This window comes from Triturus cristatus, chromosome 11 (assembly GCF_964204655.1).
Source record: "Triturus cristatus chromosome 11, aTriCri1.1, whole genome shotgun sequence".
NCBI lineage: Eukaryota > Metazoa > Chordata > Amphibia > Caudata > Salamandridae > Triturus > Triturus cristatus.
In genome coordinates this window covers 1,143,628,462-1,143,651,950 of record NC_140594.1, presented here as the reverse complement: position 1 = coordinate 1,143,651,950, position 23,489 = coordinate 1,143,628,462, and the positions used below count along the sequence as shown (strand labels likewise).

The 23,489-nt window shown below is 45.7% G+C and overlaps 10 non-coding genes across 10 annotated transcripts; all 10 read right to left on the bottom strand.

The window, feature by feature from the left end:
* Positions 1-1,145: 1,145 nt before the first annotated feature.
* On the bottom strand, positions 1,146-1,217 carry TRNAG-UCC (transfer RNA glycine (anticodon UCC)). The gene has a single exon. It is a non-coding gene; the product is annotated as a tRNA-Gly (tRNA).
* A 1,521-nt stretch (positions 1,218-2,738) lies between these two features.
* On the bottom strand, positions 2,739-2,810 carry TRNAG-UCC (transfer RNA glycine (anticodon UCC)). The gene has a single exon. It is a non-coding gene; the product is annotated as a tRNA-Gly (tRNA).
* Positions 2,811-4,320: 1,510 nt separating this feature from the next.
* On the bottom strand, positions 4,321-4,392 carry TRNAG-UCC (transfer RNA glycine (anticodon UCC)). The gene has a single exon. It is a non-coding gene; the product is annotated as a tRNA-Gly (tRNA).
* Positions 4,393-7,506: 3,114 nt separating this feature from the next.
* Positions 7,507-7,578, bottom strand: TRNAG-UCC (transfer RNA glycine (anticodon UCC)). Its single transcript has one exon. It is a non-coding gene; the product is annotated as a tRNA-Gly (tRNA).
* Positions 7,579-9,088: 1,510 nt separating this feature from the next.
* On the bottom strand, positions 9,089-9,160 carry TRNAG-UCC (transfer RNA glycine (anticodon UCC)). The gene has a single exon. It is a non-coding gene; the product is annotated as a tRNA-Gly (tRNA).
* Positions 9,161-13,867: 4,707 nt separating this feature from the next.
* TRNAG-UCC (transfer RNA glycine (anticodon UCC)) lies at positions 13,868-13,939 on the bottom strand. Its single transcript has one exon. It is a non-coding gene; the product is annotated as a tRNA-Gly (tRNA).
* Positions 13,940-15,449: 1,510 nt separating this feature from the next.
* Positions 15,450-15,521, bottom strand: TRNAG-UCC (transfer RNA glycine (anticodon UCC)). The gene has a single exon. It is a non-coding gene; the product is annotated as a tRNA-Gly (tRNA).
* Positions 15,522-20,229: 4,708 nt separating this feature from the next.
* TRNAG-UCC (transfer RNA glycine (anticodon UCC)) lies at positions 20,230-20,301 on the bottom strand. The gene has a single exon. It is a non-coding gene; the product is annotated as a tRNA-Gly (tRNA).
* A 1,510-nt stretch (positions 20,302-21,811) lies between these two features.
* TRNAG-UCC (transfer RNA glycine (anticodon UCC)) lies at positions 21,812-21,883 on the bottom strand. The gene has a single exon. It is a non-coding gene; the product is annotated as a tRNA-Gly (tRNA).
* Positions 21,884-23,404: 1,521 nt separating this feature from the next.
* TRNAG-UCC (transfer RNA glycine (anticodon UCC)) lies at positions 23,405-23,476 on the bottom strand. The gene has a single exon. It is a non-coding gene; the product is annotated as a tRNA-Gly (tRNA).
* Positions 23,477-23,489: the final 13 nt, after the last annotated feature.

Sequence of the window (23,489 nt, the reverse complement as noted above, 5' to 3'; positions counted from 1 at the left end):
TCTAATTGGGTATCTTTACTTTCAAAGTATAGGGTTGATCCTTTGACGATCACTCTCTTGATTTACAGCAGAGACAGATAGTTGAGAAGTCTTTTCTCACATAGCTAGCACAAGCCTGCGCTTTTCCTTGCTGGCAGGGTGGAAATGACAGATTAGTCCTAGGAAGAAAAATCAAGCAATATTAGCAGAGGATGGTTTCGATCCATCGACCTCTGGGTTATGGGCCCAGCACGCTTCCGCTGCACCACTCTGCTCCCTTGTGAAAGTGCTCTCTTTATGCAGAGGAGGAGCTTTCAGCGGAGTGGCAAGGGATTGGTGGGGCTCTCTCCTCATTTGCCTAAGCACATCGCAAGGTATGCTGGGTACAGAAAATCTTTATCTTCCCCACTCACATTCAGTCATAACTGAAAGTGCAGACCCTCTTAGGAATTAGCCGTTTCAGGCCTTTACCAAGACAGCAGCTCTCTGTCCCTGTCCTTTCTCTGTGATCCTAGCACTAGCATACTCAGGATTTGGCTTTACCTGGGAGCCAGAGATCTACCCGGTGAGGGCGAGGCTTTTGAGCGTTTGGGAGCGTTCGGGACGTGAGAGGACGCTGGACAGGAAACTATGCCAATTTGAAGTATCCAACCTTCCAGCTGCAGTGAGAGGCTCTTTCCGTGGAAATCTGGCACTTGGAGTCCTCTCAACTTGCCCTCTGATAAAACATTTTTCTGAGCCGCAGTTACATCCGATGGTTACAAGGTGGCGCTGCATTCAGGTGAGAGCACAAGTATGCACAAAATCTTGGGGACTTTTGCCAGATTTATCGGTGGATCTTGCCTATTATTTTCAGAGGCTAGATATCGCCTATAAATGCTTTTTAAAATAGGGATGCTGGGGTTATAATGTCTGGTCGGGGCTCAGCCCTTTCATTGCCTGCCCCCAGCAAAATATTTATTATCAGCACATGTGAGTGCTGAGTGCTTTATGGAAAATAGCATATATTGGGACAATGAATGTAGCAGATGAGGCGATCGAGATGTCTACCTACGTGTTTGTTTATTTTTTTATATAACGGCTGATTATTCTGTTTCTGATATTTCAGTTTTGTGACATGTTGCATTAAAATATATCCTGCTTGGAGAATATATAAATATTTGCACTGCGTTGGCCGGGAATCGAACCCGGGTCAACTGCTTGGAAGGCAGCTATGCTCACCACTATACCACCAACGCCCTCTGATGTGTGTCCTCTAGGTTCCAGATGTTACAACGCCGAGTGCAGTGGCAATCTTGCACCCGTTCCAATGGTGCATTTGGTGTGGATTCCAACATGAAAAGCAGTAGAAATAGTCTTGCAGAGGGTAAAGAACTGGGGATTGAAACCAAGGACAAAGCTGTGCAGAAGAGAAGAAATGGAAAGCAGCAGTACAAATAGTGGAAATGAGCATATGGGCAGCATCGGAAGCAAAGCAGCGAAGAGAAAGGGAGTAAATTCCATGAAATGCATAGGAGATTGATAAAAGCAGAACAAAAAGGGAAGAATGAAATTCAAAGCATGCCCCGAAAAACGTGTGAAGGTCCCACCTGTCATTTATGCTTCTAATTGGGTATCTTTACTTTCAAAGTATAGGGTTGATCCTTTGACGATCACTCTCTTGATTTACAGCAGAGACAGATAGTTGAGAAGTCTTTTCTCACATAGCTAGCACAAGCCTGCGCTTTTCCTTGCTGGCAGGGTGGAAATGACAGATTAGTCCTAGGAAGAAAAATCAAGCAATATTAGCAGAGGATGGTTTAGATCCATCGACCTCTGGGTTATGGGTCCAGCACGCTTCCGCTGCGCCACTCTGCTCCCTTGTGAAAGTGCTCTCTTTATGCAGAGGAGGAGCTTTCAGCGGAGTGGCAAGGGATTGGTGGGGCTCTCTCCTCATTTGCCTAAGCACATCGCAAGGTATGCTGGGTACAGAAAATCTTCATCTTCCCCACTCACATTCAGTCATAACTGAAAGTGCAGACCCTCTTAGGAATTAGCCGTTTCAGGCCTTTACCAAGACAGCAGCTCTCTGTCCCTGTCCTTTCTCTGTGATCCTAGCACTAGCATACTCAGGATTTGGCTTTACCTGGGAGCCAGAGATCTACCCGGTGAGGGCTTGCCCGGTGTGAGGCTTTTGAGCGTTTGGGAGCGTTCGGGACGTGAGAGGACGCTGGACAGGAAACTATGCCAATTTGAAGTATCCAACCTTCCAGCTGCAGTGAGAGGCTCTTTCCGTGGAAATCTGGCACTTGGAGTCCTCTCAACTTGCCCTCTGATAAAACATTTTTCTGAGCCGCAGTTACATCCGATGGTTACAAGGTGGCGCTGCATTCAGGTGAGAGCACAAGTATGCACAAAATCTTGGGGACTTTTGCCAGATTTATCGGTGGATCTTGCCTATTATTTTCAGAGGCTAGATATCGCCTATAAATGCTTTTTAAAATAGGGATGCTGGGGTTATAATGTCTGGTCGGGGCTCAGCCCTTTCATTGCCTGCCCCCAGCAAAATATTTATTATCAGCACATGTGAGTGCTGAGTGCTTTATGGAAAATAGCATATATTGGGACAATGAATGTAGCAGATGAGGCGATCGAGATGTCTACCTACGTGTTTGTTTATTTTTTTATATAACGGCTGATTATTCTGTTTCTGATATTTCAGTTTTGTGACATGTTGCATTAAAATATATCCTGCTTGGAGAATATATAAATATTTGCACTGCGTTGGCCGGGAATCGAACCCGGGTCAACTGCTTGGAAGGCAGCTATGCTCACCACTATACCACCAACGCCCTCTGATGTGTGTCCTCTAGGTTCCAGATGTTACAACGCCGAGTGCAGTGGCAATCTTGCACCCGTTCCAATGGTGCATTTGGTGTGGATTCCAACATGAAAAGCAGTAGAAATTGTCTTGCAGAGGGTAAAGAACTGGGGATTGAAACCAAGGACAAAGCTGTGCAGAAGAGAAGAAATGGAAAGCAGCAGTACAAATAGTGGAAATGAGCATATGGGCAGCATCGGAAGCAAAGCAGCGAAGAGAAAGGGAGTAAATTCCATGAAATGCATAGGAGATTGATAAAAGCAGAACAAAAAGGGAAGAATGAAATTCAAAGCATGCCCCGAAAAACGTGTGAAGGTCCCACCTGTCATTTATGCTTCTAATTGGGTATCTTTACTTTCAAAGTATAGGGTTGATCCTTTGACGATCACTCTCTTGATTTACAGCAGAGACAGATAGTTGAGAAGTCTTTTCTCACATAGCTAGCACAAGCCTGCGCTTTTCCTTGCTGGCAGGGTGGAAATGACAGATTAGTCCTAGGAAGAAAAATCAAGCAATATTAGCAGAGGATGGTTTCGATCCATCGACCTCTGGGTTATGGGCCCAGCACGCTTCCGCTGCACCACTCTGCTCCCTTGTGAAAGTGCTCTCTTTATGCAGAGGAGGAGCTTTCAGCGGAGTGGCAAGGGATTGGTGGGGCTCTCTCCTCATTTGCCTAAGCACATCGCAAGGTATGCTGGGTACAGAAAATCTTCATCTTCCCCACTCACATTCAGTCATAACTGAAAGTGCAGACCCTCTTAGGAATTAGCCGTTTCAGGCCTTTACCAAGACAGCAGCTCTCTGTCCCTGTCCTTTCTCTGTGATCCTAGCACTAGCATACTCAGGATTTGGCTTTACCTGGGAGCCAGAGATCTACCCGGTGAGGGCGAGGCTTTTGAGCGTTTGGGAGCGTTCGGGACGTGAGAGGACGCTGGACAGGAAACTATGCCAATTTGAAGTATCCAACCTTCCAGCTGCAGTGAGAGGCTCTTTCCGTGGAAATCTGGCACTTGGAGTCCTCTCAACTTGCCCTCTGATAAAACATTTTTCTGAGCCGCAGTTACATCCGATGGTTACAAGGTGGCGCTGCATTCAGGTGAGAGCACAAGTATGCACAAAATCTTGGGGACTTTTGCCAGATTTATCGGTGGATCTTGCCTATTATTTTCAGAGGCTAGATATCGCCTATAAATGCTTTTTAAAATAGGGATGCTGGGGTTATAATGTCTGGTCGGGGCTCAGCCCTTTCATTGCCTGCCCCCAGCAAAATATTTATTATCAGCACATGTGAGTGCTGAGTGCTTTATGGAAAATAGCATATATTGGGACAATGAATGTAGCAGATGAGGCGATCGAGATGTCTACCTACGTGTTTGTTTATTTTTTTATATAACGGCTGATTATTCTGTTTCTGATATTTCAGTTTTGTGACATGTTGCATTAAAATATATCCTGCTTGGAGAATATATAAATATTTGCACTGCGTTGGCCGGGAATCGAACCCGGGTCAACTGCTTGGAAGGCAGCTATGCTCACCACTATACCACCAACGCCCTCTGATGTGTGTCCTCTAGGTTCCAGATGTTACAACGCCGAGTGCAGTGGCAATCTTGCACCCGTTCCAATGGTGCATTTGGTGTGGATTCCAACATGAAAAGCAGTAGAAATTGTCTTGCAGAGGGTAAAGAACTGGGGATTGAAACCAAGGACAAAGCTGTGCAGAAGAGAAGAAATGGAAAGCAGCAGTACAAATAGTGGAAATGAGCATATGGGCAGCATCGGAAGCAAAGCAGCGAAGAGAAAGGGAGTAAATTCCATGAAATGCATAGGAGATTGATAAAAGCAGAACAAAAAGGGAAGAATGAAATTCAAAGCATGCCCCGAAAAACGTGTGAAGGTCCCACCTGTCATTTATGCTTCTAATTGGGTATCTTTACTTTCAAAGTATAGGGTTGATCCTTTGACGATCACTCTCTTGATTTACAGCAGAGACAGATAGTTGAGAAGTCTTTTCTCACATAGCTAGCACAAGCCTGCGCTTTTCCTTGCTGGCAGGGTGGAAATGACAGATTAGTCCTAGGAAGAAAAATCAAGCAATATTAGCAGAGGATGGTTTCGATCCATCGACCTCTGGGTTATGGGCCCAGCACGCTTCCGCTGCGCCACTCTGCTCCCTTGTGAAAGTGCTCTCTTTATGCAGAGGAGGAGCTTTCAGCGGAGTGGCAAGGGATTGGTGGGGCTCTCTCCTCATTTGCCTAAGCACATCGCAAGGTATGCTGGGTACAGAAAATCTTCATCTTCCCCACTCACATTCAGTCATAACTGAAAGTGCAGACCCTCTTAGGAATTAGCCGTTTCAGGCCTTTACCAAGACAGCAGCTCTCTGTCCCTGTCCTTTCTCTGTGATCCTAGCACTAGCATACTCAGGATTTGGCTTTACCTGGGAGCCAGAGATCTACCCGGTGAGGGCTTGCCCGGTGAGAGGCTTTTGAGCGTTTGGGAGCGTTCGGGACGTGAGAGGACGCTGGACAGGAAACTATGCCAATTTGAAGTATCCAACCTTCCAGCTGCAGTGAGAGGCTCTTTCCGTGGAAATCTGGCACTTGGAGTCCTCTCAACTTGCCCTCTGATAAAACATTTTTCTGAGCCGCAGTTACATCCGATGGTTACAAGGTGGCGCTGCATTCAGGTGAGAGCACAAGTATGCACAAAATCTTGGGGACTTTTGCCAGATTTATCGGTGGATCTTGCCTATTATTTTCAGAGGCTAGATATCGCCTATAAATGCTTTTTAAAATAGGGATGCTGGGGTTATAATGTCTGGTCGGGGCTCAGCCCTTTCATTGCCTGCCCCCAGCAAAATATTTATTATCAGCACATGTGAGTGCTGAGTGCTTTATGGAAAATAGCATATATTGGGACAATGAATGTAGCAGATGAGGCGATCGAGATGTCTACCTACGTGTTTGTTTATTTTTTTATATAACGGCTGATTATTCTGTTTCTGATATTTCAGTTTTGTGACATGTTGCATTAAAATATATCCTGCTTGGAGAATATATAAATATTTGCACTGCGTTGGCTGGGAATCGAACCCGGGTCAACTGCTTGGAAGGCAGCTATGCTCACCACTATACCACCAACGCCCTCTGATGTGTGTCCTCTAGGTTCCAGATGTTACAACGCCGAGTGCAGTGGCAATCTTGCACCCGTTCCAATGGTGCATTTGGTGTGGATACCAACATGAAAAGCAGTAGAAATTGTCTTGCAGAGGGTAAAGAACTGGGGATTGAAACCAAGGACAAAGCTGTGCAGAAGAGAAGAAATGGAAAGCAGCAGTACAAATAGTGGAAATGAGCATATGGGCAGCATCGGAAGCAAAGCAGCGAAGAGAAAGGGAGTAAATTCCATGAAATGCATAGGAGATTGATAAAAGCAGAACAAAAAGGGAAGAATGAAATTCAAAGCATGCCCCGAAAAACGTGTGAAGGTCCCACCTGTCATTTATGCTTCTAATTGGGTATCTTTACTTTCAAAGTATAGGGTTGATCCTTTGACGATCACTCTCTTGATTTACAGCAGAGACAGATAGTTGAGAAGTCTTTTCTCACATAGCTAGCACAAGCCTGCGCTTTTCCTTGCTGGCAGGGTGGAAATGACAGATTAGTCCTAGGAAGAAAAAACAAGCAATATTAGCAGAGGATGGTTTCGATCCATCGACATCTGGGTTATGGGCTCAGCACGCTTCCGCTGCGCCACTCTGCTCCCTTGTGAAAGTGCTCTCTTTATGCAGAGGAGGAGCTTTCAATGGAGTGGCAAGGGATTGGTGGGGCTCTCTCCTCATTTGCCTAAGCACATCGCAAGGTATGCTGGGTACAGAAAATCTTCATCTTCCCCACTCACATTCAGTCATAACTGAAAGTGCAGACCCTCTTAGGAATTAGCCGTTTCAGGCCTTTACCAAGACAGCAGCTCTCTGTCCCTGTCCTTTCTCTGTGATCCTAGCACTAGCATACTCAGGATTTGGCTTTACCTGGGAGCCAGAGATCTACCCGGTGAGGGCTTGCCCGGTGTGAGGCTTTTGAGCGTTTGGGAGCGTTCGGGACGTGAGAGGACGCTGGACAGGAAACTATGCCAATTTGAAGTATCCAACCTTCCAGCTGCAGTGAGAGGCTCTTTCCGTGGAAATCTGGCACTTGGAGTCCTCTCAACTTGCCCTCTGATAAAACATTTTTCTGAGCCGCAGTTACATCCGATGGTTACAAGGTGGCGCTGCATTCAGGTGAGAGCACAAGTATGCACAAAATCTTGGGGACTTTTGCCAGATTTATCGGTGGATCTTGCCTATTATTTTCAGAGGCTAGATATCGCCTATAAATGCTTTTTAAAATAGGGATGCTGGGGTTATAATGTCTGGTCGGGGCTCAGCCCTTTCATTGCCTGCCCCCAGCATAATATTTATTATCAGCACATGTGAGTGCTGAGTGCTTTATGGAAAATAGCATATATTGGGACAATGAATGTAGCAGATGAGGCGATCGAGATGTCTACCTACGTGTTTGTTTATTTTTTTATATAACGGCTGATTATTCTGTTTCTGATATTTCAGTTTTGTGACATGTTGCATTAAAATATATCCTGCTTGGAGAATATATAAATATTTGCACTGCGTTGGCCGGGAATCGAACCCGGGTCAACTGCTTGGAAGGCAGCTATGCTCACCACTATACCACCAACGCCCTCTGATGTGTGTCCTCTAGGTTCCAGATGTTACAACGCCGAGTGCAGTGGCAATCTTGCACCCGTTCCAATGGTGCATTTGGTGTGGATTCCAACATGAAAAGCAGTAGAAATTGTCTTGCAGAGGGTAAAGAACTGGGGATTGAAACCAAGGACAAAGCTGTGCAGAAGAGAAGAAATGGAAAGCAGCAGTACAAATAGTGGAAATGAGCATATGGGCAGCATCGGAAGCAAAGCAGCGAAGAGAAAGGGAGTAAATTCCATGAAATGCATAGGAGATTGATAAAAGCAGAACAAAAAGGGAAGAATGAAATTCAAAGCATGCCCCGAAAAACGTGTGAAGGTCCCACCTGTCATTTATGCTTCTAATTGGGTATCTTTACTTTCAAAGTATAGGGTTGATCCTTTGACGATCACTCTCTTGATTTACAGCAGAGACAGATAGTTGAGAAGTCTTTTCTCACATAGCTAGCACAAGCCTGCGCTTTTCCTTGCTGGCAGGGTGGAAATGACAGATTAGTCCTAGGAAGAAAAATCAAGCAATATTAGCAGAGGATGGTTTCGATCCATCGACCTCTGGGTTATGGGCCCAGCACGCTTCCGCTGCACCACTCTGCTCCCTTGTGAAAGTGCTCTCTTTATGCAGAGGAGGAGCTTTCAGCGGAGTGGCAAGGGATTGGTGGGGCTCTCTCCTCATTTGCCTAAGCACATCGCAAGGTATGCTGGGTACAGAAAATCTTCATCTTCCCCACTCACATTCAGTCATAACTGAAAGTGCAGACCCTCTTAGGAATTAGCCGTTTCAGGCCTTTACCAAGACAGCAGCTCTCTGTCCCTGTCCTTTCTCTGTGATCCTAGCACTAGCATACTCAGGATTTGGCTTTACCTGGGAGCCAGAGATCTACCCGGTGAGGGCGAGGCTTTTGAGCGTTTGGGAGCGTTCGGGACGTGAGAGGACGCTGGACAGGAAACTATGCCAATTTGAAGTATCCAACCTTCCAGCTGCAGTGAGAGGCTCTTTCCGTGGAAATCTGGCACTTGGAGTCCTCTCAACTTGCCCTCTGATAAAACATTTTTCTGAGCCGCAGTTACATCCGATGGTTACAAGGTGGCGCTGCATTCAGGTGAGAGCACAAGTATGCACAAAATCTTGGGGACTTTTGCCAGATTTATCGGTGGATCTTGCCTATTATTTTCAGAGGCTAGATATCGCCTATAAATGCTTTTTAAAATAGGGATGCTGGGGTTATAATGTCTGGTCGGGGCTCAGCCCTTTCATTGCCTGCCCCCAGCAAAATATTTATTATCAGCACATGTGAGTGCTGAGTGCTTTATGGAAAATAGCATATATTGGGACAATGAATGTAGCAGATGAGGCGATCGAGATGTCTACCTACGTGTTTGTTTATTTTTTTATATAACGGCTGATTATTCTGTTTCTGATATTTCAGTTTTGTGACATGTTGCATTAAAATATATCCTGCTTGGAGAATATATAAATATTTGCACTGCGTTGGCCGGGAATCGAACCCGGGTCAACTGCTTGGAAGGCAGCTATGCTCACCACTATACCACCAACGCCCTCTGATGTGTGTCCTCTAGGTTCCAGATGTTACAACGCCGAGTGCAGTGGCAATCTTGCACCCGTTCCAATGGTGCATTTGGTGTGGATTCCAACATGAAAAGCAGTAGAAATTGTCTTGCAGAGGGTAAAGAACTGGGGATTGAAACCAAGGACAAAGCTGTGCAGAAGAGAAGAAATGGAAAGCAGCAGTACAAATAGTGGAAATGAGCATATGGGCAGCATCGGAAGCAAAGCAGCGAAGAGAAAGGGAGTAAATTCCATGAAATGCATAGGAGATTGATAAAAGCAGAACAAAAAGGGAAGAATGAAATTCAAAGCATGCCCCGAAAAACGTGTGAAGGTCCCACCTGTCATTTATGCTTCTAATTGGGTATCTTTACTTTCAAAGTATAGGGTTGATCCTTTGACGATCACTCTCTTGATTTACAGCAGAGACAGATAGTTGAGAAGTCTTTTCTCACATAGCTAGCACAAGCCTGCGCTTTTCCTTGCTGGCAGGGTGGAAATGACAGATTAGTCCTAGGAAGAAAAATCAAGCAATATTAGCAGAGGATGGTTTCGATCCATCGACCTCTGGGTTATGGGCCCAGCACGCTTCCGCTGCGCCACTCTGCTCCCTTGTGAAAGTGCTCTCTTTATGCAGAGGAGGAGCTTTCAGCGGAGTGGCAAGGGATTGGTGGGGCTCTCTCCTCATTTGCCTAAGCACATCGCAAGGTATGCTGGGTACAGAAAATCTTCATCTTCCCCACTCACATTCAGTCATAACTGAAAGTGCAGACCCTCTTAGGAATTAGCCGTTTCAGGCCTTTACCAAGACAGCAGCTCTCTGTCCCTGTCCTTTCTCTGTGATCCTAGCACTAGCATACTCAGGATTTGGCTTTACCTGGGAGCCAGAGATCTACCCGGTGAGGGCTTGCCCGGTGAGAGGCTTTTGAGCGTTTGGGAGCGTTCGGGACGTGAGAGGACGCTGGACAGGAAACTATGCCAATTTGAAGTATCCAACCTTCCAGCTGCAGTGAGAGGCTCTTTCCGTGGAAATCTGGCACTTGGAGTCCTCTCAACTTGCCCTCTGATAAAACATTTTTCTGAGCCGCAGTTACATCCGATGGTTACAAGGTGGCGCTGCATTCAGGTGAGAGCACAAGTATGCACAAAATCTTGGGGACTTTTGCCAGATTTATCGGTGGATCTTGCCTATTATTTTCAGAGGCTAGATATCGCCTATAAATGCTTTTTAAAATAGGGATGCTGGGGTTATAATGTCTGGTCGGGGCTCAGCCCTTTCATTGCCTGCCCCCAGCAAAATATTTATTATCAGCACATGTGAGTGCTGAGTGCTTTATGGAAAATAGCATATATTGGGACAATGAATGTAGCAGATGAGGCGATCGAGATGTCTACCTACGTGTTTGTTTATTTTTTTATATAACGGCTGATTATTCTGTTTCTGATATTTCAGTTTTGTGACATGTTGCATTAAAATATATCCTGCTTGGAGAATATATAAATATTTGCACTGCGTTGGCTGGGAATCGAACCCGGGTCAACTGCTTGGAAGGCAGCTATGCTCACCACTATACCACCAACGCCCTCTGATGTGTGTCCTCTAGGTTCCAGATGTTACAACGCCGAGTGCAGTGGCAATCTTGCACCCGTTCCAATGGTGCATTTGGTGTGGATACCAACATGAAAAGCAGTAGAAATTGTCTTGCAGAGGGTAAAGAACTGGGGATTGAAACCAAGGACAAAGCTGTGCAGAAGAGAAGAAATGGAAAGCAGCAGTACAAATAGTGGAAATGAGCATATGGGCAGCATCGGAAGCAAAGCAGCGAAGAGAAAGGGAGTAAATTCCATGAAATGCATAGGAGATTGATAAAAGCAGAACAAAAAGGGAAGAATGAAATTCAAAGCATGCCCCGAAAAACGTGTGAAGGTCCCACCTGTCATTTATGCTTCTAATTGGGTATCTTTACTTTCAAAGTATAGGGTTGATCCTTTGACGATCACTCTCTTGATTTACAGCAGAGACAGATAGTTGAGAAGTCTTTTCTCACATAGCTAGCACAAGCCTGCGCTTTTCCTTGCTGGCAGGGTGGAAATGACAGATTAGTCCTAGGAAGAAAAAACAAGCAATATTAGCAGAGGATGGTTTCGATCCATCGACATCTGGGTTATGGGCTCAGCACGCTTCCGCTGCGCCACTCTGCTCCCTTGTGAAAGTGCTCTCTTTATGCAGAGGAGGAGCTTTCAATGGAGTGGCAAGGGATTGGTGGGGCTCTCTCCTCATTTGCCTAAGCACATCGCAAGGTATGCTGGGTACAGAAAATCTTCATCTTCCCCACTCACATTCAGTCATAACTGAAAGTGCAGACCCTCTTAGGAATTAGCCGTTTCAGGCCTTTACCAAGACAGCAGCTCTCTGTCCCTGTCCTTTCTCTGTGATCCTAGCACTAGCATACTCAGGATTTGGCTTTACCTGGGAGCCAGAGATCTACCCGGTGAGGGCTTGCCCGGTGTGAGGCTTTTGAGCGTTTGGGAGCGTTCGGGACGTGAGAGGACGCTGGACAGGAAACTATGCCAATTTGAAGTATCCAACCTTCCTGCTGCAGTGAGAGGCTCTTTCCGTGGAAATCTGGCACTTGGAGTCCTCTCAACTTGCCCTCTGATAAAACATTTTTCTGAGCCGCAGTTACATCCGATGGTTACAAGGTGGCGCTGCATTCAGGTGAGAGCACAAGTATGCACAAAATCTTGGGGACTTTTGCCAGATTTATCGGTGGATCTTGCCTATTATTTTCAGAGGCTAGATATCGCCTATAAATGCTTTTTAAAATAGGGATGCTGGGGTTATAATGTCTGGTCGGGGCTCAGCCCTTTCATTGCCTGCCCCCAGCAAAATATTTATTATCAGCACATGTGAGTGCTGAGTGCTTTATGGAAAATAGCATATATTGGGACAATGAATGTAGCAGATGAGGCGATCGAGATGTCTACCTACGTGTTTGTTTATTTTTTTATATAACGGCTGATTATTCTGTTTCTGATATTTCAGTTTTGTGACATGTTGCATTAAAATATATCCTGCTTGGAGAATATATAAATATTTGCACTGCGTTGGCCGGGAATAGAATCCGGGTCAACTGCTTGGAAGGCAGCTATGCTCACCACTATACCACCAACGCCCTCTGATGTGTGTCCTCTAGGTTCCAGATGTTACAACGCCGAGTGCAGTGGCAATCTTGCACCCGTTCCAATGGTGCATTTGGTGTGGATTCCAACATGAAAAGCAGTAGAAATTGTCTTGCAGAGGGTAAAGAACTGGGGATTGAAACCAAGGACAAAGCTGTGCAGAAGAGAAGAAATGGAAAGCAGCAGTACAAATAGTGGAAATGAGCATATGGGCAGCATCGGAAGCAAAGCAGCGAAGAGAAAGGGAGTAAATTCCATGAAATGCATAGGAGATTGATAAAAGCAGAACAAAAAGGGAAGAATGAAATTCAAAGCATGCCCCGAAAAACGTGTGAAGGTCCCACCTGTCATTTATGCTTCTAATTGGGTATCTTTACTTTCAAAGTATAGGGTTGATCCTTTGACGATCACTCTCTTGATTTACAGCAGAGACAGATAGTTGAGAAGTCTTTTCTCACATAGCTAGCACAAGCCTGCGCTTTTCCTTGCTGGCAGGGTGGAAATGACAGATTAGTCCTAGGAAGAAAAATCAAGCAATATTAGCAGAGGATGGTTTCGATCCATCGACCTCTGGGTTATGGGCCCAGCACGCTTCCGCTGCGCCACTCTGCTCCCTTGTGAAAGTGCTCTCTTTATGCAGAGGAGGAGCTTTCAGCGGAGTGGCAAGGGATTGGTGGGGCTCTCTCCTCATTTGCCTAAGCACATCGCAAGGTATGCTGGGTACAGAAAATCTTCATCTTCCCCACTCACATTCAGTCATAACTGAAAGTGCAGACCCTCTTAGGAATTAACCGTTTCAGGCCTTTACCAAGACAGCAGCTCTCTGTCCCTGTCCTTTCTCTGTGATCCTAGCACTAGCATACTCAGGATTTGGCTTTACCTGGGAGCCAGAGTTCTACCCGGTGAGGGCTTGCCCGGTGAGAGGCTTTTGAGCGTTTGGGAGCGTTCGGGACGTGAGAGGACGCTGGACAGGAAACTATGCCAATTTGAAGTATCCAACCTTCCAGCTGCAGTGAGAGGCTCTTTCCGTGGAAATCTGGCACTTGGAGTCCTCTCAACTTGCCCTCTGATAAAACATTTTTCTGAGCCGCAGTTACATCCGATGGTTACAAGGTGGCGCTGCATTCAGGTGAGAGCACAAGTATGCACAAAATCTTGGGGACTTTTGCCAGATTTATCGGTGGATCTTGCCTATTATTTTCAGAGGCTAGATATCGCCTATAAATGCTTTTTAAAATAGGGATGCTGGGGTTATAATGTCTGGTCGGGGCTCAGCCCTTTCATTGCCTGCCCCCAGCAAAATATTTATTATCAGCACATGTGAGTGCTGAGTGCTTTATGGAAAATAGCATATATTGGGACAATGAATGTAGCAGATGAGGCGATCGAGATGTCTACCTACGTGTTTGTTTATTTTTTTATATAACGGCTGATTATTCTGTTTCTGATATTTCAGTTTTGTGACATGTTGCATTAAAATATATCCTGCTTGGAGAATATATAAATATTTGCACTGCGTTGGCCGGGAATCGAACCCGGGTCAACTGCTTGGAAGGCAGCTATGCTCACCACTATACCACCAACGCCCTCTGATGTGTGTCCTCTAGGTTCCAGATGTTACAACGCCGAGTGCAGTGGCAATCTTGCACCCGTTCCAATGGTGCATTTGGTGTGGATTCCAACATGAAAAGCAGTAGAAATTGTCTTGCAGAGGGTAAAGAACTGGGGATTGAAACCAAGGATAAAGCTGTGCAGAAGAGAAGAAATGGAAAGCAGCAGTACAAATAGTGGAAATGAGCATATGGGCAGCATCGGAAGCAAAGCAGCGAAGAGAAAGGGAGTAAATTCCATGAAATGCATAGGAGATTGATAAAAGCAGAACAAAAAGGGAAGAATGAAATTCAAAGCATGCCCCGAAAAACGTGTGAAGGTCCCACCTGTCATTTATGCTTCTAATTGGGTATCTTTACTTTCAAAGTATAGGGTTGATCCTTTGACGATCACTCTCTTGATTTACAGCAGAGACAGATAGTTGAGAAGTCTTTTCTCACATAGCTAGCACAAGCCTGCGCTTTTCCTTGCTGGCAGGGTGGAAATGACAGATTAGTCCTAGGAAGAAAAATCAAGCAATATTAGCAGAGGATGGTTTCGATCCATCGACCTCTGGGTTATGGGCCCAGCACGCTTCCGCTGCACCACTCTGCTCCCTTGTGAAAGTGCTCTCTTTATGCAGAGGAGGAGCTTTCAGCGGAGTGGCAAGGGATTGGTGGGGCTCTCTCCTCATTTGCCTAAGCACATCGCAAGGTATGCTGGGTACAGAAAATCTTCATCTTCCCCACTCACATTCAGTCATAACTGAAAGTGCAGACCCTCTTAGGAATTAGCCGTTGCAGGCCTTTACCAAGACAGCAGCTCTCTGTCCCTGTCCTTTCTCTGTGATCCTAGCACTAGCATACTCAGGATTTGGCTTTACCTGGGAGCCAGAGATCTACCCGGTGAGGGCGAGGCTTTTGAGCGTTTGGGAGCGTTCGGGACGTGAGAGGACGCTGGACAGGAAACTATGCCAATTTGAAGTATCCAACCTTCCAGCTGCAGTGAGAGGCTCTTTCCGTGGAAATCTGGCACTTGGAGTCCTCTCAACTTGCCCTCTGATAAAACATTTTTCTGAGCCGCAGTTACATCCGATGGTTACAAGGTGGCGCTGCATTCAGGTGAGAGCACAAGTATGCACAAAATCTTGGGGACTTTTGCCAGATTTATCGGTGGATCTTGCCTATTATTTTCAGAGGCTAGATATCGCCTATAAATGCTTTTTGAAATAGGGATGCTGGGGTTATAATGTCTGGTCGGGGCTCAGCCCTTTCATTGCCTGCCCCCAGCAAAATATTTATTATCAGCACATGTGAGTGCTGAGTGCTTTATGGAAAATAGCATATATTGGGACAATGAATGTAGCAGATGAGGCGATCGAGATGTCTACCTACGTGTTTGTTTATTTTTTTATATAACGGCTGATTATTCTGTTTCTGATATTTCAGTTTTGTGACATGTTGCATTAAAATATATCCTGCTTGGAGAATATATAAATATTTGCACTGCGTTGGCCGGGAATCGAACCCGGGTCAACTGCTTGGAAGGCAGCTATGCTCACCACTATACCACCAACGCCCTCTGATGTGTGTCCTCTAGGTTCCAGATGTTACAACGCCGAGTGCAGTGGCAATCTTGCACCCGTTCCAATGGTGCATTTGGTGTGGATTCCAACATGAAAAGCAGTAGAAATTGTCTTGCAGAGGGTAAAGAACTGGGGATTGAAACCAAGGACAAAGCTGTGCAGAAGAGAAGAAATGGAAAGCAGCAGTACAAATAGTGGAAATGAGCATATGGGCAGCATCGGAAGCAAAGCAGCGAAGAGAAAGGGAGTAAATTCCATGAAATGCATAGGAGATTGATAAAAGCAGAACAAAAAGGGAAGAATGAAATTCAAAGCATGCCCCGAAAAACGTGTGAAGGTCCCACCTGTCATTTATGCTTCTAATTGGGTATCTTTACTTTCAAAGTATAGGGTTGATCCTTTGACGATCACTCTCTTGATTTACAGCAGAGACAGATAGTTGAGAAGTCTTTTCTCACATAGCTAGCACAAGCCTGCGCTTTTCCTTGCTGGCAGGGTGGAAATGACAGATTAGTCCTAGGAAGAAAAATCAAGCAATATTAGCAGAGGATGGTTTCGATCCATCGACCTCTGGGTTATGGGCCCAGCACGCTTCCGCTGCGCCACTCTGCTCCCTTGTGAAAGTGCTCTCTTTATGCAGAGGAGGAGCTTTCAGCGGAGTGGCAAGGGATTGGTGGGGCTCTCTCCTCATTTGCCTAAGCACATCGCAAGGTATGCTGGGTACAGAAAATCTTCATCTTCCCCACTCACATTCAGTCATAACTGAAAGTGCAGACCCTCTTAGGAATTAGCCGTTTCAGGCCTTTACCAAGACAGCAGCTCTCTGTCCCTGTCCTTTCTCTGTGATCCTAGCACTAGCATACTCAGGATTTGGCTTTACCTGGGAGCCAGAGATCTACCCGGTGAGGGCTTGCCCGGTGTGAGGCTTTTGAGCGTTTGGGAGCGTTCGGGACGTGAGAGGACGCTGGACAGGAAACTATGCCAATTTGAAGTATCCAACCTTCCAGCTGCAGTGAGAGGCTCTTTCCGTGGAAATCTGGCACTTGGAGTCCTCTCAACTTGCCCTCTGATAAAACATTTTTCTGAGCCGCAGTTACATCCGATGGTTACAAGGTGGCGCTGCATTCAGGTGAGAGCACAAGTATGCACAAAATCTTGGGGACTTTTCACCAGATTTATCGGTGGATCTTGCCTATTATTTTCAGAGGCTAGATATCGCCTATAAATGCTTTTTAAAATAGGGATGCTGGGGTTATAATGTCTGGTCGGGGCTCAGCCCTTTCATTGCCTGCCCCCAGCAAAATATTTATTATCAGCACATGTGAGTGCTGAGTGCTTTATGGAAAATAGCATATATTGGGACAATGAATGTAGCAGATGAGGCGATCGAGATGTCTACCTACGTGTTTGTTTATTTTTTTATATAACGGCTGATTATTCTGTTTCTGATATTTCAGTTTTGTGACATGTTGCATTAAAATATATCCTGCTTGGAGAATATATAAATATTTGCACTGCGTTGGCCGGGAATCGAACCCGGGTCAACTGCTTGGAAGGCAGCTATGCTCACCACTATACCATCAACGCCCTCTGATGTGTGTCCTCTAGGTTCCAGATGTTACAACGCCGAGTGCAGTGGCAATCTTGCACCCGTTCCAATGGTGCATTTGGTGTGGATTCCAACATGAAAAGCAGTAGAAATTGTCTTGCAGAGGGTAAAGAACTGGGGATTGAAACCAAGGACAAAGCTGTGCAGAAGAGAAGAAATGGAAAGCAGCAGTACAAATAGTGGAAATGAGCATATGGGCAGCATCGGAAGCAAAGCAGCGAAGAGAAAGGGAGTAAATTCCATGAAATGCATAGGAGATTGATAAAAGCAGAACAAAAAGGGAAGAATGAAATTCAAAGCATGCCCCGAAAAACGTGTGAAGGTCCCACCTGTCATTTATGCTTCTAATTGGGTATCTTTACTTTCAAAGTATAGGGTTGATCCTTTGACGATCACTCTCTTGATTTACAGCAGAGACAGATAGTTGAGAAGTCTTTTCTCACATAGCTAGCACAAGCCTGTGCTTTTCCTTGCTGGCAGGGTGGAAATGACAGATTAGTCATAGGAAGAAAAATCAAGCAATATTAGCAGAGGATGGTTTCGATCCATCGACCTCTGGGTTATGGGCCCAGCACGCTTCCGCTGCGCCACTCTGCTCCCTTGTGAAAGTGCTCTCTTTATGCAGAGGAGGAGCTTTCAGCGGAGTGGCAAGGGATTGGTGGGGCTCTCTCCTCATTTGCCTAAGCACATCGCAAGGTGTGCTGGGTACAGAAAATCTTCATCTTCCCCACTCACATTCAGTCATAACTGAAAGTGCAGACCCTCTTAGGAATTAGCCGTTTCAGGCCTTTACCAAGACAGCAGCTCTCTGTCCCTGTCCTTTCTCTGTGATCCTAGCACTAGCATACTCAGGCTTTGGCTTTACCTGGGAGCCAGAGATCTACCCGGTGAGGGCTTGCCCGGTGTGAGGCTTTTGAGCGTTTGGGAGCGTTCGGGACGTGAGAGGACGCTGGACAGGAAACTATGCCAATTTGAAGTATCCAACCTTCCAGCTGCAGTGAGAGGCTCTTTCCGTGGAAATCTGGCACTTGGAGTCCTCTCAACTTGCCCTCTGATAAAACATTTTTCTGAGCCGCAGTTACATCCGATGGTTACAAGGTGGCGCTGCATTCAGGTGAGAGCACAAGTATGCACAAAATCTTGGGGACTTTTGCCAGATTTATCGGTGGATCTTGCCTATTATTTTCAGAGGCTAGATATCGCCTATAAATGCTTTTTAAAATAGGGATGCTGGGGTTATAATGTCTGGTCGGGGCTCAGCCCTTTCATTGCCTGCCCCCAGCAAAATATTTATTATCAGCACATGTGAGTGCTGAGTGCTTTATGGAAAATAGCATATATTGGGACAATGAATGTAGCAGATGAGGCGATCGAGATGTCTACCTACGTGTTTGTTTATTTTTTTATATAACGGCTGATTATTCTGTTTCTGATATTTCAGTTTTGTGACATGTTGCATTAAAATATATCCTGCTTGGAGAATATATAAATATTTGCACTGCGTTGGCCGGGAATCGAACGCGGGTCAACTGCTTGGAAGGCAGCTATGCTCACCACTATACCACCAACGCCCTCTGATGTGTGTCCTCTAGGTTCCAGATGTTACAACGCCGAGTGCAGTGGCAATCTTGCACCCGTTCCAATGGTGCATTTGGTGTGGATTCCAACATGAAAAGCAGTAGAAATTGTCTTGCAGAGGGTAAAGAACTGGGGATTGAAACCAAGGACAAAGCTGTGCAGAAGAGAAGAAATGGAAAGCAGCAGTACAAATAGTGGAAATGAGCATATGGGCAGCATCGGAAGCAAAGCAGCGAAGAGAAAGGGAGTAAATTCCATGAAATGCATAGGAGATTGATAAAAGCAGAACAAAAAGGGAAGAATGAAATTCAAAGCATGCCCCGAAAAACGTGTGAAGGTCCCACCTGTCATTTATGCTTCTAATTGGGTATCTTTACTTTCAAAGTATAGGGTTGATCCTTTGACGATCACTCTCTTGATTTACAGCAGAGACAGATAGTTGAGAAGTCTTTTCTCATATAGCTAGCACAAGCCTGCGCTTTTCCTTGCTGGCAGGGTGGAAATGACAGATTAGTCCTAGGAAGAAAAATCAAGCAATATTAGCAGAGGATGGTTTCGATCCATCGACCTCTGGGTTATGGGCCCAGCACGCTTCCGCTGCGCCACTCTGCTCCCTTGTGAAAGTGCTCTCTTTATGCAGAGGAGGAGCTTTCAGCGGAGTGGCAAGGGATTGGTGGGGCTCTCTCCTCATTTGCCTAAGCACATCGCAAGGTATGCTGGGTACAGAAAATCTTCATCTTCCCCACTCACATTCAGTCATAACTGAAAGTGCAGACCCTCTTAGGAATTAGCCGTTTCAGGCCTTTACCAAGACAGCAGCTCTCTGTCCCTGTCCTTTCTCTGTGATCCTAGCACTAGCATACTCAGGATTTGGCTTTACCTGGGAGCCAGAGATCTACCCGGTGAGGGCTTGCCCGGTGTGAGGCTTTTGAGCGTTTGGGAGCGTTCGGGACGTGAGAGGACGCTGGACAGGAAACTATGCCAATTTGAAGTATCCAACCTTCCAGCTGCAGTGAGAGGCTCTTTCCGTGGAAATCTGGTACTTGGAGTCCTCTCAACTTGCCCTCTGATAAAACATTTTTCTGAGCCGCAGTTACATCCGATGGTTACAAGGTGGCGCTGCATTCAGGTGAGAGCACAAGTATGCACAAAATCTTGGGGACTTTTGCCAGATTTATCGGTGGATCTTGCCTATTATTTTCAGAGGCTAGATATCGCCTATAAATTCTTTTTAAAATAGGGATGCTGGGGTTATAATGTCTGGTCGGGGCTCAGCCCTTTCATTGCCTGCCCCCAGCAAAATATTTATTATCAGCACATGTGAGTGCTGAGTGCTTTATGGAAAATAGCATATATTGGGACAATGAATGTAGCAGATGAGGCGATCGAGATGTCTACCTACGTGTTTGTTTATTTTTTTATATAACGGCTGATTATTCTGTTTCTGATATTTCAGTTTTGTGACATGTTGCATTAAAATATATCCTGCTTGGAGAATATATAAATATTTGCACTGCGTTGGCCGGGAATCGAACCCGGGTCAACTGCTTGGAAGGCAGCTATGCTCACCACTATACCACCAACGCCCTCTGATGTGTGTCCTCTAGGTTCCAGATGTTACAACGCCGAGTGCAGTGGCAATCTTGCACCCGTTCCAATGGTGCATTTGGTGTGGATTCCAACATGAAAAGCAGTAGAAATTGTCTTGCAGAGGGTAAAGAACTGGGGATTGAAACCAAGGACAAAGCTGTGCAGAAGAGAAGAAATGGAAAGCAGCAGTACAAATAGTGGAAATGAGCATATGGGCAGCATCGGAAGCAAAGCAGCGAAGAGAAAGGGAGTAAATTCCATGAAATGCATAGGAGATTGATAAAAGCAGAACAAAAAGGGAAGAATGAAATTCAAAGCATGCCCCGAAAAACGTGTGAAGGTCCCACCTGTCATTTATGCTTCTAATTGGGTATCTTTACTTTCAAAGTATAGGGTTGATCCTTTGACGATCACTCTCTTGATTTACAGCAGAGACAGATAGTTGAGAAGTCTTTTCTCACATAGCTAGCACAAGCCTGCGCTTTTCCTTGCTGGCAGGGTGGAAATGACAGATTAGTCCTAGGAAGAAAAATCAAGCAATATTAGCAGAGGATGGTTTCGATCCATCGACCTCTGGGTTATGGGCCCAGCAGGCTTCCGCTGCGCCACTCTGCTCCCTTGTGAAAGTGCTCTCTTTATGCAGAGGAGGAGCTTTCAGCGGAGTGGCAAGGGATTGGTGGGGCTCTCTCCTCATTTGCCTAAGCACATCGCAAGGTATGCTGGGTACAGAAAATCTTCATCTTCCCCACTCACATTCAGTCATAATTGAAAGTGCAGACCCTCTTAGGAATTAGCCGTTTCAGGCCTTTACCAAGACAGCAGCTCTCTGTCCCTGTCCTTTCTCTGTGATCCTAGCACTAGCATACTCAGGATTTGGCTTTACCTGGGAGCCAGAGATCTACCCGGTGAGGGCGAGGCTTTTGAGCGTTTGGGAGCGTTCGGGACGTGAGAGGACGCTGGACAGGAAACTATGCCAATTTGAAGTATCCAACCTTCCAGCTGCAGTGAGAGGCTCTTTCCGTGGAAATCTGGCACTTGGAGTCCTCTCAACTTGCCCTCTGATAAAACATTTTTCTGAGCCGCAGTTACATCCGATGGTTACAAGGTGGCGCTGCATTCAGGTGAGAGCACAAGTATGCACAAAATCTTGGGGACTTTTGCCAGATTTATCGGTGGATCTTGCCTATTATTTTCGGAGGCTAGATATCGCCTATAAATGCTTTTTAAAATAGGGATGCTGGGGTTATAATGTCTGGTCGGGGCTCAGCCCTTTCATTGCCTGCCCCCAGCAAAATATTTATTATCAGCACATGTGAGTGCTGAGTGCTTTATGGAAAATAGCATATATTGGGACAATGAATGTAGCAGATGAGGCGATCGAGATGTCTACCTACGTGTTTGTTTATTTTTTTATATAACGGCTGATTATTCTGTTTCTGATATTTCAGTTTTGTGACATGTTGCATTAAAATATATCCTGCTTGGAGAATATATAAATATTTGCACTGCGTTGGCCGGGAATCGAACCCGGGTCAACTGCTTGGAAGGCAGCTATGCTCACCACTATACCACCAACGCCCTCTGAAGTGTGTCCTCTAGGTTCCAGATGTTACAACGCCAAGTGCAGTGGCAATCTTGCACCCGTTCCAATGGTGCATTTGGTGTGGATTCCAACATGAAAAGCAGTAGAAATTGTCTTGCAGAGGGTAAAGAACTGGGGATTGAAACCAAGGACAAAGCTGTGCAGAAGAGAAGAAATGGAAAGCAGCAGTACAAATAGTGGAAATGAGCATATGGGCAGCATCGGAAGCAAAGCAGCGAAGAGAAAGGGAGTAAATTCCATGAAATGCATAGAAGATTGATAAAAGCAGAACAAAAAGGGAAGAATGAAATTCAAAGCATGCCCCGAAAAACGTGTGAAGGTCCCACCTGTCATTTATGCTTCTAATTGGGTATCTTTACTTTCAAAGTATAGGGTTGATCCTTTGACGATCACTCTCTTGATTTACAGCAGAGACAGATAGTTGAGAAGTCTTTTCTCACATAGCTAGCACAAGCCTGCGCTTTTCCTTGCTGGCAGGGTGGAAATGACAGATTAGTCCTAGGAAGAAAAATCAAGCAATATTAGCAGAGGATGGTTTCGATCCATCGACCTCTGGGTTATGGGCCCAGCACGCTTCCGCTGCGCCACTCTGCTCCCTTGTGAAAGTGCTCTCTTTATGCAGAGGAGGAGCTTTCAGCGGAGTGGCAAGGGATTGGTGGGGCTCTCTCCTCATTTGCCTAAGCACATCGCAAGGTATGCTGGGTACAGAAAATCTTCATCTTCCCCACTCACATTCAGTCATAACTGAAAGTGCAGACCCTCTTAGGAATTAGCCGTTTCAGGCCTTTACCAAGACAGCAGCTCTCTGTCCCTGTCCTTTCTCTGTGATCCTAGCACTAGCATACTCAGGATTTGGCTTTACCTGGGAGCCAGAGATCTACCCGGTGAGGGCTTGCCCGGTGTGAGGCTTTTGAGCGTTTGGGAGCGTTCGGGACGTGAGAGGACGCTGGACAGGAAACTATGCCAATTTGAAGTATCCAACCTTCCAGCTGCAGTGAGAGGCTCTTTCCGTGGAAATCTGGTACTTGGAGTCCTCTCAACTTGCCCTCTGATAAAACATTTTTCTGAGCCGCAGTTACATCCGATGGTTACAAGGTGGCGCTGCATTCAGGTGAGAGCACAAGTATGCACAAAATCTTGGGGACTTTTGCCAGATTTATCGGTGGATCTTGCCTATTATTTTCAGAGGCTAGATATCGCCTATAAATTCTTTTTAAAATAGGGATGCTGGGGTTATAATGTCTGGTCGGGGCTCAGCCCTTTCATTGCCTGCCCCCAGCAAAATATTTATTATCAGCACATGTGAGTGCTGAGTGCTTTATGGAAAATAGCATATATTGGGACAATGAATGTAGCAGATGAGGCGATCGAGATGTCTACCTACGTGTTTGTTTATTTTTTTATATAACGGCTGATTATTCTGTTTCTGATATTTCAGTTTTGTGACATGTTGCATTAAAATATATCCTGCTTGGAGAATATATAAATATTTGCACTGCGTTGGCCGGGAATCGAACCCGGGTCAACTGCTTGGAAGGCAGCTATGCTCACCACTATACCACCAACGCCCTCTGATGTGTG